Source organism: Hylobates moloch, unplaced genomic scaffold (assembly GCF_009828535.3).
Source record: "Hylobates moloch isolate HMO894 unplaced genomic scaffold, HMol_V3 SCAFFOLD_5, whole genome shotgun sequence".
NCBI classification, from domain to species: Eukaryota; Metazoa; Chordata; class Mammalia; order Primates; family Hylobatidae; genus Hylobates; species Hylobates moloch.
The window spans coordinates 30,110,540-30,123,989 of NW_026652280.1; the positions used below are offsets into that span (position 1 = coordinate 30,110,540).

The 13,450-nt window shown below is 42.7% G+C and overlaps 1 protein-coding gene across 4 annotated transcripts in view; it reads left to right on the forward strand.

Annotated features, from left to right (window-relative positions):
• Window positions 1-381: 381 nt before the first annotated feature.
• Window positions 382-13,450, forward strand: part of DYM (dymeclin) — a 395,506-nt gene continuing 382,437 nt past the window's right edge. For 2 of the 4 annotated variants that reach the window (XM_032152347.2, XM_058438379.1), the window contains exon 1: window positions 382-696. The gene's annotated coding sequence lies outside the window, so the exon portion shown is untranslated. The remainder of the gene's footprint in view (window positions 697-13,450) is intronic. The other 2 variants (XM_032152351.2, XM_032152350.3) reach the window with 2 other exon arrangements.

Here is a 13,450-nt window from a genome sequence, read left to right on the forward strand (position 1 = left end):
CTCTCTCTCTTTTTGAGAAGAGTCGAGCTCTGTCGCAAGGCTGGAGTGCAGTGGCGCGATCTCGACTCCCTGCAATCTCCGCCTCTTGGGTTCAAACGATCCTCCTGCCTCAGCCACCTAATTTTTGTATTTTTAGTAGAGACGCGGTTTCACCATGCTGGCCAGGATGGTCTCGATCTCCTGACCTCGTGATCCGTCCACCTCGGCCTCCCAAAGTGCTGGGATTACAGGCGTGAGCCACCGCGCCCAGCCGTTTTTGCACTTCTCGATTTCGCCACGTGGCTTTGCGGTAGCCCAGGAGGTAATAGGAGGGCGGAGGCACGAATAACACCCAAAGGACTACAGTTTCCAGAAGCCCGCGCGCGCGCCGCGTGCCACGTGAGCGCCTGGCTGGCGCGCGCGCCTGGGGGTTCGGTCCCTAGACGCGTTCGCGGTTGCTTCCCTCTTTCCCTCTTACCTCGCCGCCTCCCGGCCTCCGCACCGACTCGGCCCGGGCTGGAGCTGAACCGGGGCCGAGCTGCAGGCCGAGCCGGAGCCGGATCCGTACCCGCAGAGACGTGGAAACATGGAGGCCTGAGCCGGTGTGCGCCACCTGGGGCTGCGGCGGCGACCGCGACTTCTCCTGACCCCTCTGCCACCCGCCCGTCCGTCCGCGGGTCCGTGGAGCTGGAGCGGATCCCCAGTCGGCTGAGACAGGTGGGCTGTGGCGCCGCCCCCCTCAGCGCGGCCGGGCCGGAAAGCCCGGCTGTCCCCGGCCTCCTGTCAGAGGGGGTCAGGGGCCACCCTCCCCGGCCAGCGCCCCGGGGCGGCGGCGAAGGGACCCTCCCTTCCCCGCCCGCGGGCGCCTGGGCCACCCGGAGGGGCTGTGCTGACAGCGGACCGACCTCTGTCCGAGTCTGCTGTTGGGAGTTGGGGGATACCGAAGGCCAAGTCTGTGCTTCCGGAGATGGGGCGGTGTTGGTCTGACAAATGGGCGTGTGATGGGCAGGGTGAGCAATAGCTGTTGGATTTTTCTTTCTTCTTTTTACATTCATAGTTTATTGAGATATAATTAACATATCAGAAAATTAACGCTTTAAAAGTACAACTCAGTGGTTTTTAGTATATTCACAGGGTTGAGCAGCCATCACCACCCTTAATTCCAGAGCATTTTTAATCACCCCCCGCAGAGAAGCTCGTACCCATTAGCAGTCACTCCTCCTTCTCTCCCCTACACTATTGATCTACTTTCAGTCTCCGTGAATTTGCCTGAGCAATTGTGTTTTGACTGAAAAGTGAAAGTGTGGGTGTTTGTGAACTGGGGGCAGTAGTGGGGTTTGAGGGTATTGTTGTGGTAAAGCTGATTGGATAAAGCTGTTCTCTACTGAACAGGGGTAGAGAAGTGATGGGATGGTTGTAATCGGCCAGCAAAGCGGGTACCCAGGATAGACTGATTAGGGGGCACAGATGGAGTGAGATCCTTGAAAGAGGAGAGGGGAAGTTGGAGAGAGGGGTGTGTAGAGCAAGGGTGATGTGCTGAAGGATGAAAACCTGGAGGGTGGAGACGGTGGAGAGGAATGTAGCGTCCACCAGAGGAACTCAGGTGCTTAGGCTGATGAGTTGAGGGCTCAAGAGAAGAACGAGGTGGAAGGGAAGAGAATCTATAGGAATGGGTGAATGGTTGTTGCAGAGGATGAAATTTATGAATATATGGATTTCTGGAGTGATTATCCTGCTTTGAAGTTTTATTTTAGATAATCCTCTCAGCAACTCAGAGATAGACTGGACTAGTATGAATATTCCCATTCTGTAAATGAAGAACTAGTCTTTTAGAGGTTAGGTGTCTGGCTTAAGCTCATAAACTGAGTACATAGGGCAAAATGAGTTGGAATAATTGATGAAACTATCAGTCGCAAGTGGATTAAATGGCAGAGAACTGAGTTGGGGCAATGTTAATAGGAAGGAGATTCAGCTATTAAGAAGTCTGTGTTGTTACGACATGTAGGTCAAGGAGTTTTTATGTTTTTGCACCTTTTAACCATAGAAAAGTTCACACAGTGAAATAATAAAGGGTACTCCCATGTACCCACTACCCAGCTTCAACAATTCACTCATGCCACTTTAGTTTCATCTATGTCTCTATCCATCCCTATCCCCACTCACTATTATTTTAAAGCAAATCATAGGCATTCAATTTCATCTGTAAATATTTCAATATATATCTGTAGAAGATTGAATGGCTTTTTTGTTGTTGTTGTTGGTGGTGGGAGGCAGAGTCTCGCTGTGTTGTTCAGGCTGGAGTACAGTGGCGTGATCCCGGCTCATGGCAGCCTCCGCCTCCTGGGTTCAAGCAATTCTCCTCCCTCAGCCTCCTGAGTAGCTGGGATTACAGGCACGTGCTACCATGCCTGGCTAATTTTTTGTATTTTTAGTAGAGACGGGGTCTCATCATGTTGCCCAGGCTAGTCACGAACTCCTGAGTTCAGGCATTTTGCCCACCTCAGCCTCCCGAAGTGCTGGGATTATAGGGGTGAGCCACTGCACCTAGCCTGCTCTCTCTTTTTAATAGGACCACAATACCATTATCACACATAAAAATTAATAGTAAGTTTTTAATATCTAGAAGGATTTACTGTACTTTAAAAAAGTGTGGTAATCCATTTGATACAAGGAGGATAAACAGTGCAAACACTTTTATGTTTGACTCTGAAAAATGTGGCATAATTATCTCCTGATTTTTCCATTAGATCCTGCCATCCTGATTGTTCCATTTTTTTTTATTAATATGGCTCATTTTTCTACAGAAAGTTTGAAGAATTGTCACTTTGGTAGGCTTTTTAATGAATGGAGGGCAGGAGAGAAATAGAAGTGAAATATGTTTAAAACCTTTTGTCCATCATATGATCGATGATAGATTTCTTTGTTAGGTTGAGTCAGTCACTGAATCTTGACAATTCTTCCTTCAAAATATGTCATGCAACCCTCCACCCAGAATACTTTGAAAACCCTACCTGTATCAGTTAGGATTAGGTTTGGCTATGAATAACAGAGACCTGAAAAATAATAGCTTAAACATATGACTAGTTTGTTTCTTTTGTAAAAGAAGTCCAGAGGTGGACAGTTAAAGGCTGGTTTGGCAGCTCTGCTGTCATCAGGAACACAGCCTCCTTGCAGTTTCTTACACTGTTAACCCTAAAGTATGGCCCTTGATTTCTGGGTCCAAGATGGCTGCTGGAGTTCTAGCTAAAATTTGCATGTTCCAAACAGCAGGATGGAGGAAGGGATAAAGAAGTGACTGTCCACTCTTAGAGACTTAAATATATCTTAGTTGAACAAGAATATGCCTGGTCAAAAAATTGGAGTTCTGTTACTAAAAGGAAGGAAGGACTGGAGATTGGGTAGGGAATTCGCATTTTTTGCAATTTTTTTTTTTTGAGACAGTCTGACTCTGTTGCCCAGGCTGGAATGCAATGGTGGGATCTCGGATCACTGCAACCTCTGCCTCCCAGGTTCAAGTGATACTCCTGCCTCAGCCTCCTGAATAGCTGGGATTACAGGCATGTGCCACCATGCCCGGCTAATTTTTGTATTGTTTTTAGTAGAGGTTTCACCATTTTGCCCAGGCTGTCTTGAACTCCTGACCTCAGGTGATCCACCCACCTCGGCTTCCCAAAGTGCTGGGATTACAGACAGGAGCCACTGCGCCTGGCCTCTGCTCCTTTATAATTAGTTTCTCTGGACCCAGACTAACCTACATACTTTTTGAAACTCTAGGTTCGAATCCTATTTCTGTCATTTATTTGCTTTGGCATGTTACTCAACCTTTTTGAACTTCAGTTTTCCCATCTGTAAAATGGGACTAATATATATTATATGTTTGTTAGAGAATTAAATGAAAATACCTCTATGTACCTAGCAATATATACACTATAACTGTTAGTTGTTTTTCATTCTCTTCCTTTAGGTTTCTTGACTTGGATATCTGAATGAGTGGTGTAAAAAGATGAGAATTGGAGATGGACAAGGAGAAGGATATATATTAAGTTCAGTATTGAGCATGTGGAGTTTGAGGTGCCCTTGGGACACCAGATGGTGATAGATGTTAGGCAATTAGATAAATGGGCCTGACACTCAAAAGGCAGTTCTGACTAGACGTGGATATTTTGGCTTGTCAGTGTATAGGTGTAGAATTCATCAATCTGGAAGTCTTAGGGAGGATGTATGCAGTTGTACGGTTACTATGTGCAGAGTAAGAAGGCATGCCCTTTAGTGAGTCTCTGTGTAAAGCGTCAAGCCTCAGCTTACTTTCTGGCCTTTTCTTTATTATTATTTTTATTTTTTTGTGGGTTAAGGAGTGGAAAGTTTAATAGAAGAAAGGAGAGAGGAGAGCAGCTCCTTGAGAAAGAGAGAGAGACGTCCAAAAAAGGGGTAGGGCCATGGACCGCAGCAGATTTTTTTTTTTTAAGACGGAGTCTCGCTCTATCGCCCAAGCTGGAGTGCAGTGGCGCAATCTCGGCTCACTGCAAACTCTGCCTCCCGGGTCTACACCATTCTCTTGCCTCAGCCTCCCGAGTAGCTGGGACTATAGGTGCCGGCCAAAACACCCAGCTAATTTTTTTTTTTTTTTTTTGCTATTTTTAGTAGAGACGGGGTTTCACCGTGTTAGCCAGGATGGTCTCGATCTCCTGACCTTGTGATCCACCGGCCTCGGCCTCCCAAAGTGCTGGGATTACAGGCCTGAGCCACCGCGTCCAGCCCGCAGCAGATTTTTATATGGAGAAGGCAGTGTTTGATTTACGTAGGGCTCACAGATCGGTTCGATCATGTATGACATCTACAGAGTGTGTGGGGAAGGCTGGTTGCCTCAACCTAATCTTATGCAAATGGGCTTTCCAGTTGATTGGCGCCATCCTCTCTGCTCCTTTACAGTACATGTGGCTGGCAGAGAGGGAAGATGGAGCCGCCATTTTGAAAATGTCTAGTCCTTAGTTTCTGCAGGCATTATCCTGTGCAAGCTCCCAGCTTGCAGGCTGCTCTTTGTTAGAAAATCATTTGGGGCTGCTTTTCATCAAAAAGAAAAGCCTTACTGAGGACTCCCATGCCCTTGCTATCTGCCTAAGTGATTCCTTGTTAACTCCTATATCATTATTCCCTGCTCTGGAGTGGCAACCCTAACTGCCGTTAGGGGGTGTGGGGTGATGACTCTTTCTGGCTACTTCCTGCTGAAAAGGGGCATCATGTGGGGATCAGCAGCCAGGGCTCCTCCTGGGGTCAGTCTAAGGGTCCTTGGAAGAAAGGCATGTTCGTGTGTGGTTCTGTCTGCAGCATCGTTTGAAGTTTGATTCTGTCGCTATTCCGATGGGTTGTAACACTGGTTTGCCTCCACCAGATGTTGCTGAAATGTTAATATAAAAGTAACATTCCTTTTAGGATAAGTAGCATTGGATTTGGGTGGCTGGAGTAACTTCAGTGTTAACCTTGGTTAGATCTTTCCTGCAGTTATCAATCCCTTCATGACTTCCACAGAAAATCTCTTTCTTTTATAACCTTCTTTGCATAGCCAGGGTGTGACATATTACCAAACCCAATAAGAAGTTCTAGCAAACTCGGTGATAGTAAAACTTTCATGCTTCCTTTTTGTTGGTAATTATCCCTGCTATCAGGATAATAATTAAGCAAAATACTACAACAATGGAAACTCTCTGTCCAGTATTTCAGTTAGAAGGTGCTACTGTGTCCGGAATTGGTGGGTTCTTGGTCTCACTGACTTCAAAAATGAAGCTACGGACCCTCACAGTGAGTGTTACAGTTCTTAAAGGCGGCATGTCCAGAGTTTGTTCCTTCTGATGTTCAGATGTGTTCAGAGTTTCTTCCTTCTGGTGGGTTTGTGGTCTCGCTGGCTCAGGAGTGAAGCTGCAGACCTTCGCAGTGAGTGCTACAGCTCATGAAGGCAGTGCAGACCCAAAGAGTGAGCAGCAGCAAGATTTATTGCAAAGAGTGAAAGAACAAAGCTTCCACAGTGTGGAAGGGGACCGGAGCGGGTTGCCACTGCTGGCTCAGGCAGCCTGCATTTATTTCCTTATCTGGCCCCACCCACATCCTGCTGATTGGTCCACTTTACAGAGAGCTGATTGGTCTGTTTTGACAGGGTGGATTAGCCCAAGGGCTGAGGAGTGCAGGCGCACCGCGCAGGACTGGCAGGCAGCTCTGCCTACAGCCCCGGTGCAGGATCCACTAGGTGAAGCCAGCTGGGCTCCTGGGTCTAGTGGGGACTGGGAGAACCTTTATGTCTAGCTAAGGGATTGTAGATACACCAATCAGCACTCTGTGTCTAGTTCAAGGTTTGTAAATGCACCAATCAGCACTCTGTATCTAGCTAATCTGGTGGGGACTTGGAGAATCTTTATGTCTAGCTCAGGGATTGTAAACGTACCAATCAGCACCCTGTCAAAACAGACCAGTCAGCTCTCTGTAAAATGGACCAATCAGCAGGATGTGGGTGGGGCTTTAAACACCTTACATTTCACAAGGCTTGTAAATTTGTCCAGCTAAGCCTTTTTCTGCTTCATACATAATTTTACCACCATCAGTTGTTACACATCTTAGCAGATTCTACTTCAGATTGTGCTGAATTAGTATTTTCTTGATTTTTTTTGGAAAATATTCACAGCTGCAATTGTTTCATACATACTGTACTTCGAGCCACTGTTTACATGGAAAGAGTAAGATGTTAAAGATATTTATTTTCTCTGGACACAATTCTTTGGCTGCTGTAATCAAACACAATTTAATTAACTCACCGTTGGTAAATACTTTCCTTGCTTGCTTAACAAATGAGCCATTTGGAAATTTACTTTGGTTGCAGCCCTATTTCCATTTTTAATTTTTGGCAAGACATTCTGCTCTGAGGAGGTATATCTTGTTTTACATTTGCCCATTTTCCTGCTCATTGCTCTCATGAGTTGGGAGTGAATGCTGTGTGGCAGGGCATATCGGGATATTGTGATGAGTGCTTAGTCTAGTAATACTTCCTATATTGTATTTTGCTGGCACAGCTGTGATGCTTTTACATAATAAAGTACTTTGACATCTAACTAGATTTAAACAATCTACAGTCCACTGTGACTTACAAGTGTGACATCAGAGTACTTCCATTCTTTTGACATGATAGTCACTGGTAAAATAGTTATAGTATGGCAATACTCATGACACTTGAAATGCTGTTGAGTATAACCATGTCATTGAGATTTGTGGTGCACTGAGAGTATAAAGGGATGAGGGCACCAAAAATGGTCTCTGTAGCAACTACCCAAGTCTGCTGTTGTATCAGGAAAACAGCTATAGACCATATGTAAACAAATGAGCATGGCTGTGTTCTAATAAGACTTTACTGACACTGAAATTTTCTTTTCATATAATTTACGCATCACAAAATATTCTTTTGATTTTTTTCAACGATTTAAAAATGTAAAAATCAGGTTGGGTGCAGTGGCTTATGCCTGTAATCCTGGCACTTTGGGAGGCTAACGTGGGCAGATCACCTGAGTCAGGAGTTTGAGACCAGCCTGCCCAACATGGTGAAACCTGAAAATACAAAAATTAGCCAGGCATGGTGGTGCATGCCTGTAGTCCCAGCTACTAGGGAGGCTGAGATGAGAGGATTGCTTGAACCCAGGAGGCGAAGGTTGCAGTGAGCTGAGATTACTCCACTGCACTCCACCCTGGGTGACAGGGCAAGACCCTGTCTGAAAAAAATAAAATAAAATTAAAAATCATTCTTCAGGCGGCACATAGGATTTAGCCCTTGGGCTGTAATTTGCCAATTTATGATTTAGGCAATAAGAAAAAAAAGTACTACACCATAGTTTGTGGTGAGTGTAAAATCAGTTAGTATGTGTGAAACACTTAAGATGGTGACTGGGGATGTAGTAGGTGCTAAATAAATGTTTGGTATTATTATTGTTACTGTTTTCATTATTATCTATCTAAAGATATTTTAGTTTTTAATTTTTTCTTAGAATCATCTGTTTTCTATGATTTCTTTCTTTAGTTTGTTTTGGTTTCTTTTTTTTTTATTTTTGAGACAGGATCTTGCTCTGTTGCCCAGGCTGGAGTGTGGTGGCGCGATCACAGCTCACTGCAGCCTTGACCTCTCAGGCTCAGACAGTCTTCTCACCTCAGCTTCCCAAGTAGCAGGAACTAGAGGCTAATTTGTTTATTTTTTTGTAGAGACGTTAAAAACGTCTCTGTGTTGCCCAGGTTGATCTCCAAGTCCTGGGCTCAAGTGATTCTCTTGCCTTGGCTTCCCAAAGCGCTGGGATTCTAGGAGTCAGTCACCACGCCCGGGCTGTTTTGGTTTCTATATTTCATGTTGGAGGCTTTACTCACAAGTCTAATCATTTTTGACTGTCCATTCTTATTGAAAGTTGAGACTACCCAAAAACTGATTGGAAGCTCTGTAAGTAGATTTGTTGAGTGGTGGGCATTGCTGTGAGGTGACGATCTATTTTTTAAATTGGCCTGGCAGTTCCTAAATGTCTGTATCTTTTCCCTAGGTTCTTATTCAGTTTCTCTTGAGAGGAATCCTTCAGTCTCCTGCCTTGGAGGCAGGGAAGCTCACTGTGGAGCTGTAGCAAGTTGACTTTATCTTCATTCTCTTGTTTTCTTCATTTTCCACCTTATTACTCTCCGCAACCTTGGCGTTGGTCTCTCTAGTCGTATTTCTCTGGGGAGCATGCATAATAGTCTCTTCCTGGGGAGAGAGACCCCCAGACTTTAGCCCTGCACCTTGCCCCGTCTTCCCCAGTGCCCTGTCTCTCGCTCATTAGCCTTCCCATGGCTCCATGGGGTGAATTGCCTCCTTCTTGTTAGTGTCCCTCTTGGCAGGAACTCCCTTTGGGGCTTCCTCAGGTCTGCTGGTTCAGGTACACTCCTCTGTCACCTTCCCATCTTCCACACTTCCCTTGATCTGATCTTTGTGGGTTTATATCTTTCTTTCCATTGCTTTCATTTCATTGGGCGGGGAATACCCAACTCTACTTAATATAGCACTTGGAACCTAGTTGCCTTTCAGAGAATGTTCTGTTACTTGTGGACTCATGGCACCTGTGGCATTTACTCTGTCCTTTGACTGGTGATTATTGCCCATTATTTCTCTGATCTCCTGTTTCAGCTTTCTCCTTAAAGTCTCTTAGGTACAAGTGGGTCAATTATGTGTGTTGTGTGTGTTTGTACACACAATCCATATATATATTATATATATAATATATTATATAATATATAATCACTTTCCTCCTATATATTATATAGCATATACTATATTATATATGATATATAATATTATATGTATATTTAGGAGGAAAGCGATTCTGGAATATAGTGTAGAATTTGTGGATTATCAGCCCGAGAAGGGACAAAGGGCATTAGGGCATCATTTACACATTTTGAGAGTGTTAGAACAGAATTTGGTTACCATGGGTTTTCACATCCACTAATGTTTACTTTCCATTTAAGGCACATTAAATCAAGAGATAGTCAGTACACATAAAAGAGGAGATTTACTTTATGTATTAAATATTTCACAAATATAAAATATTGAGCATATCATTTATTTATTTATTTATTTATTTATTGGTGACAGAGTCTCCCTCTGTTGCCCAGGCTGAAGTACAGTGACATGATTGTATAATAGCTCACTGCAGCTTCAAAATCCTGGAATTCAGGTGATCCTCCTGCCTCAGCCTTCTGAGTAGCTGAGACTACAGGCTCATTAGCCATCTTGCCTGGCTAATTTTTAAATTTTTTGTAGAGACAGAGTTTTGCTTTGTTGTCAAGGCTGGTCTTGAACTCAGCTCCTGGAAATCCTTGTACCTTAGCCTCCCAAAGTGCTGGAATTAAGGTGTGAGCCACAGTTCCTGGCCTGTTACCAAGTATTTTTTTAACGTTTACTAGTTTGATAGGTAAAAATGATATATTATTGTTTTAATTAGCATATTGTACTCAGAATTTAGGCTGAAGATCTTTTCATATATTTATTAGCTGTGGGACCTTGGGTATTTCAGCAAGTATTTTTTGAGTAATTTCTCCTTAGCAGTATGCTGGAGATTGATTAGGGATAAGGAAGAAGTGTAAGGCTTGATTCATGCTTCTCAGGAATAATCTACCTGGGGAGATATGTTATATGTACTACAGCAAAATAACATTTCAAGGCAGCTTTTACATAATTGCAGCTTTAGGGGAGTAGTGGAGAGTTTTAAGGGGTAACAGGGAGGAATGATAGAATTAGTTTTGCACATGTTAAGATTGAGTTCTTGACTACATTGCATTGAAGATAGGTCCTTTGAAAGGTTTACTACCAAAAGTATCAGCAATAGCCTACTTCTCATTTCTAGCATAGACTTACATAAGGATCATTGTTACCAACAAACTTACTGATTATATATTATATATATTATCCTTGAGTTAAAAAAAGTCTTAAATATTTTAGAGATATCAATAGAACTAGCTTCCTGGCCAGAGATTGGGTCTAGAAGGAGAAATTTGAAAGTAGTATCATGGAAGCCACTAGAAGAGCCAGGAGATGGGATCAGTTACTGACAGATTTAGAGAAAGAAGAGCTGGAAGCCAAGGGATTCTAATGATGCCCAGTGAGGGCAAAGGCAGTAGGACTCTTTGGAGATAATCCAATAGTGTTTTCTACTTTACTCTAGTTTTCACTGATAAGGGTTTTGAGAGTTCCAAATAAATTGGGAGCAGGTGATTGTGCGTGTGTGTTTGCAATCCTTGGCAGGAATCATTGCAGAAGAGATGCTGTTGGGGCTCAGTTTTCTACTTTGCTTTCTGTGGGGGAGCAGGTGGATCTTTCTGGCAAGAGTGCCTCAGTGCCTACTGGTCTTATTATGTCTGAACTTGTTCCTCCTGTATACTCCAGGTGCCCAGGGTGTTGCCTTCACTCTGTTCCTACCAGGTAGCAGCACCCTGTTGTTGCTTCCTGCGGGAGTGAGGGCTTAGGCAGGGGTGTCTGCTCAGGTGCACTAGCCAAGCTTCTGTTAGTTGCTTGTGGGCCTTTTTCTGGCCTTTCTGCCTTTGTGCTGGAGTTCCTGTTCACACTCTTTGGGATGGTGCCCTTGAAGGCCCTTGAACCTGCTCTGGGATGCTATTTCCCTTTTTAGTCCATCTCCAGCTGTTTTCTATTTTATGGGAATTCTTCACAGCTTCTGGCCCCCTGTTATTGTTTGAGCATGGCTGTGTAATCACTGGCTATTTAAAAAATATCATTTATATTATTTCTAGGGTTTGGTGAGAAAAAACGGGGAAGGAGGCACTGTACTCTTTACTCAATTGGCTGTCTCAATTTTTTTTGTTAACGTTCTGTTCAGTGTCTCTCCTGATATGCTTGTAGGCTTTATTCATATTGTTTTAGAAAGATTTCATAGTGTTCTTGGACTGAGCAGTTATTTTGATTTATTAATTTTATTTTTGATACAAAAATCTTGCTCTGTTGCACAGTGCAGTGCTGTAGACGTGGCTCACTGCAGCGTCGAACTCCTGGGCTCAAGCGATCCTTCTGAGTAGCTAGGACCACAGGCTTGAGCCACCATGCCCAGCTAGTTTTTAAATTTTTTGTATAGATAGGGTCTTGCCCAGGCTGGCCTTGTACTCCTGGGCTCAAGCAATCCTCCTGCTCTGTCTCCCAAAGTGCTGGGATTACAGGTGTACAGGCGTTTGATTTAAGACTTAATTTTGTGGTCTGTCCTAGCCGCTTTGAAAATAAAGTTTATTTCCTATAAACCAGTAGAAAACAGTCATAGGATATGAACAGGTAATGGCCTTATTCACGGCAAGAGAGATGCAAAATAAAATTGTATTGAAAAACTGTTTTTTTTTTAAAAATCTAAGTTGACAAGGATCAGAAAGTTTGATTAAACAATGGCGGCTGTGGAGTAGAGAAATAGACATTGCTGGTGAGAATCCAAGTTGGTACAACCTCTATAGAAGGCAGCCAGGCAGTATCTATCAAAATGACAAATGCATATACCCTTTGACCCAGCAATTCTATTTCTCTGGATTTATCATATCTGTCTACTCATACATGTGTGAAATATTTTATATGCTTATGTAAGTGGTAGTATAAGATATAAGTAATGTATGTATCTTATTGGAGAATGACATTTATTTTTTATTACTTGGAGAATGATTTGTAATAGCAAAAGATGTAGACTACCTAAATGTACATCAATATGGTATTTGAGAAATTATAAAATGGAATGTTACACAACTGTAAAAAGGAATGAAGTGCTTCATATATGGATATATAATGACTTCCTATATATTGATGAGTGGGAATAGCAGAGAGGAATATGTCATATGCTATGATTTGTTTAAAAAGAGGTTGAACATATGTTTGTATATACACAGAATGTCTGTGGAATGATGCCCAAGAAACTGTGAATGTTTTCTCTGAGTTGAGAAGGTGGTTAGAAGATGGGATGGAAAGGAGACTTTTCACTGTATATCCTTTGAGGTTTTTGTATTTTGTACCATGAATATTACTGATACAAAAAGAACATAAACAAAAACATCTGACAAATTTTGTTAGTAGACTCTTTGATAGTATTGTTTCTTATTGTTGCCTCACCTGGTGGGAGGAGGAGGTTGATTCCAAAATCAAATTTTGTTCTTTTGAAAATCAGCATTCATATACTTAAACTCCCAGAGTAAAATTGCTTGCTTTTAAGTTACCACATTTAAAAAGTAAGATACTGGTCTATTTAACTGAGAACAAATTGTTATGATTCTCATTTCTTTTGATCTGGTGTCATTTTTATCCTGTTAATTTTAATGAAGCACAGAGAAGGAAAATTGAGTACATGGTAGAGCCAGGAGGACCCATACTTAAATTGCTGTCAGTAAACCAACACTCTTTGAACTAACCCACTTTCATCCATACAGTTAGAGGTGCTTATTCAGTACACTAATATTAGGTCTACAATCCTAACTGCTAATTAGCATGAGTCCCCTGATAAATAGCACACTGTAAACAAGTAGTCAAGGTCTTTTTTACTCATTTGTTTAAACATATATTTTATTGAGGCATATTCAGGGTCACAGGGATTATTGGACAAATAAAAATAATTTGAAAGGTTTGGCTAAAAAGGAACTAGCAATATCCTTAAGCAGGTGGTGGAGGACAAAATCTGTTGTATACTGCTCAGAGTTAATGAAATTAATGCAGAATCCCAGAGGACCCAAGAACATTACTTATTTTGCTTTTATTGAAAAAGTTCAATTTGGAATAAAATTTGAAAGAAATAATTTATTGGGTAGCTGGGAGAGGTGGCTCATTCCTCTAATCCCAGTGCTTTGGGAAACCTAGGCAAGAGGGTCTCTTGAGGCCAGGAGATTGAGATTAGCCTCAGCAACATAGCAAGATGCCCATCTTTACAAAAAAATTTTAAAAAGTTAGCAGGGT